The 3,168-nt window shown below is 39.5% G+C and overlaps 1 pseudogene; it reads right to left on the bottom strand.

Moving 5' to 3' along the window:
* Window positions 1-580: 580 nt before the first annotated feature.
* On the bottom strand, window positions 581-973 carry LOC125112626 (60S ribosomal protein L32-like; annotated as a pseudogene).
* Window positions 974-3,168: the final 2,195 nt, after the last annotated feature.

Genomic DNA, 3,168 nt, shown 5'->3' with positions numbered 1-3,168 from the left:
TAACCTTAGTTGCTTTGTCTGTAAAATGGGAAAACAATGGTGTGACCTGTAACTAGTAGTACAGGCTATCCTGCTGTATCAAACAGTGCAAAGTCCTCAGTGATTTAAGAAAGTAAAAGTTATGTCTTGTTCCACAAGTGGTTGCAGATGGATGGCTTTCCTGCGCCACTCTCTCTGAACATCTGGGCTCCTTTCATCAGGCATAACTTGGAGTCCTTTTCTTGTGATTGTATAGAAGAAGATGAAAGAGCAAAAAGATGGTGGGATATTACATGGCCAGGATGGAAAGTGGCACAGGACTTCTACCCATATTCCTTCTCCTAGAAGTCTGTTGTATGACCAGTCTGACTTCAAGGGGACTAGGAAAGGCCTTGAAACACACAGATTGACAGAACACTAATGGTTTCAGCCACAACCATCTCATAGAATTGTTGTGAGCAACATGTAGGAAACCCCTACAAACATTATTTTCATTCCATTTTGTCTATATTTTCTTGGTTTTTGCTTTAAGGGAGGAGAATGTCACATGGCAGAGATTTCATGGTTTTGTATACCACAAATAGACGTGCACATGAGCTGTCTATTCATTCTCCTGACTGTGTGGTCTGGTGCTGGGATTGGTGACTCTGACAGCCAGCTGGGCTGCTCTTTCTCTGAAGGATTCGTGGTTCTTGGAGGAGATGTTTTTGAGCAATCCCAGCATAGTAAGATTGTTTGCACATCAGCAGCACATCAATCTCCATGACAAGGAAATTTTGGAAGCTGCTGGGCAGCCTGGCTTCATTTTCTTGTTGTCCCCATAACCGGTATTGAGCATCATGATTTGGCCCTTGAATCTTTGGGGCCCCATTGTCAATTCCTCTGAGTTTCTTTCAGCTACGCTTGATATTGTCATATTGGTCTGACTGGTGCTAGATTAACTTGGTCCATTTTTGGTGATCTTGGACTTCATGAGATTTCTGAGGGCAACCATGATTCCAAATAGGAGAAGGATGTCAACTCTGTAGGTAGGACCTAGGAAGAGAGAGGAAGAGGATTTTGTTTGTTTGTTTTTTTAAGAAATAACTTTGGATACAAAGTTAATGGATATTCATTATAGAAAACTTATACAGTACAGACAAGGAAAAAAGTAAAACAAATATCACCTATAATCTCACCATCTAGAGATAATAGCTATTAAGATATGAACCTTTTATTTTCTTTTACAAAAGTAAGATTTTATTGTGCACATCAGTTCAGAAGCTTGTATTGTTTCTTTTTGTTTTAACAATGATATCATACAACGTGCTTGGGTTGCCATTACCTGTTCTTCTTCATCATTATTTTCAATAACTGTGGTTAATATTAATATTTTTAAGCACTTTATCAATTGTTGGTCACTCTTATGACAATAATTAACACTGCAATGAACATATTATGCTAAATCCTTGTGTACGTCCTTGGCTATTTTGTTGTTAACCTGGGTTTTTCCACTTCCTTTGGCTCCATGTGCTGGAGCCGGGCACACATAGCAGAGAAAACCTGGCTGGTCATGCTGGTCACTTAATCAGCCACGCAGACTGAAACTGGTGAAACAGGTCAGGAGTGTGGCTGTGAAAAGCAGCCAACCCTAATTTTGACTCAAAATTATTCCTGTTCCCTGGAGATTATGTTCCCAGCTCAAGCACACTCTGGCATACCTAGTGAGGGAACTGCCTCACGTATTATCTCATATTCTTAAGAGAATACACTGTCATCCTTGCCTGGCAAGAAGAGGCCCTGGCAGCCTGGGCTATGTTACTATTTATACAGCATGCTTTATACATGCTACTGGGTGCCAAATGTATTAAGTCAATGAGAGTCACTTGCACGATGCATATGGGATCAGGTTATAAAATGATTTGAAGTCCTTTTTTGTGCAATGAATCTTCTTATATAAAATCTACTGATTAACTTCCAAAATGAATTTTTAAAATATCTAGCAGGGAAGGTTCATAAGAATTATTCCTCTCCTGTCAGATTTTTTCTTATGCTCATCGCTGGTTAAATGGGGGCCAGACAGAGATTAGTAAAGCTGTTAATTGATTGTGCCATCCCCTGTTTTTAAGACACCCCAGCTTCATCGTTGCCTCCATGGGATGAATTCCCAAACCCTTAGCACAGATGATTTCCTGGTCCTGCTGAATCTGGCTCCAAACTCTCCTCTGCACCTTTATCTCCTGCACGTCACTCCTTTCTCAGTGAACCACCATGGATGATAACACTTTATATCATAACTGGTTTAAATATCTGTCTCCTTGTTCCTCTAACTTATCTCTTTAACCACAGAATCCTGTCCTTCCCCTCTGCCTACATCTAAGAACCCAGTACCTGGCATACAGTAGGTAACCCATAAATATGTCAGTATATTAGTCTGCCATAAAATAAATAGCTACATGTGATAAGAAGGACTAGTACATAAAGTTCTAAGAGCTTTGCCTGTTATCTCACTTGATCCTTACAACAACCCATCAACTTGGTATTCCTATTATCTCCATTTCATAGCTGAAGAAACTAAAGCAGAGATTAAGAAATTTGTTCAACATTACAACAATCAATAGATGGCAGAACGGGATTTGAATTCAGGCAGTAAGTCTCCAAAGTCCTAGTTCTCCACTTACAATGAATGAAATTTATTGTAGAATAAATGGTGTTAGCCATGTCACTGGGACAGAGATCACATGCGGGAAAGTAGTTCAGTTTTCTTGATAGATACACAGGCTCTGTAGACTGACTACTTCTATTTAAATTCTGTTTTCACCACCTAGTAGATTTGTGAGTTTGGAAATGTTATTTAATTTTCTAAGTCTCTATTTCCCATCCATAAAATGTGAGTAAAAGTGGCCTCCTTCTGATGAGATTATAGTGAATACCAAGTGATATAATCCTTATTAAGTGCCTGGTACATCATAGGAGCTCAGTAAATACTGTACATGCATAGCTGTTATTACCAGATCATAATCCTTGTATATATACTGCTCTCTGTTGTCCTGGAGGGAATGTTCCAAATGCTTCGGCAAACAGGCCATCCATTTTCCAGTTACCTGCTTTGCACACGAGTGTGGGCATGTGTGTGTATTGATTATACAACATGAATATGAAATGACAAAGTCCCTCCCACAGTGCATGAGCCTTAGGTGTTAGAGCTTT

The sequence above is a fragment of the Phacochoerus africanus genome, chromosome 1 (genome assembly GCF_016906955.1).
Source record: "Phacochoerus africanus isolate WHEZ1 chromosome 1, ROS_Pafr_v1, whole genome shotgun sequence".
NCBI classification, from domain to species: Eukaryota; Metazoa; Chordata; class Mammalia; order Artiodactyla; family Suidae; genus Phacochoerus; species Phacochoerus africanus.
Note: the sequence above shows the minus strand (reverse complement) of the source record. Positions and strands in the feature narration are given on the sequence as shown.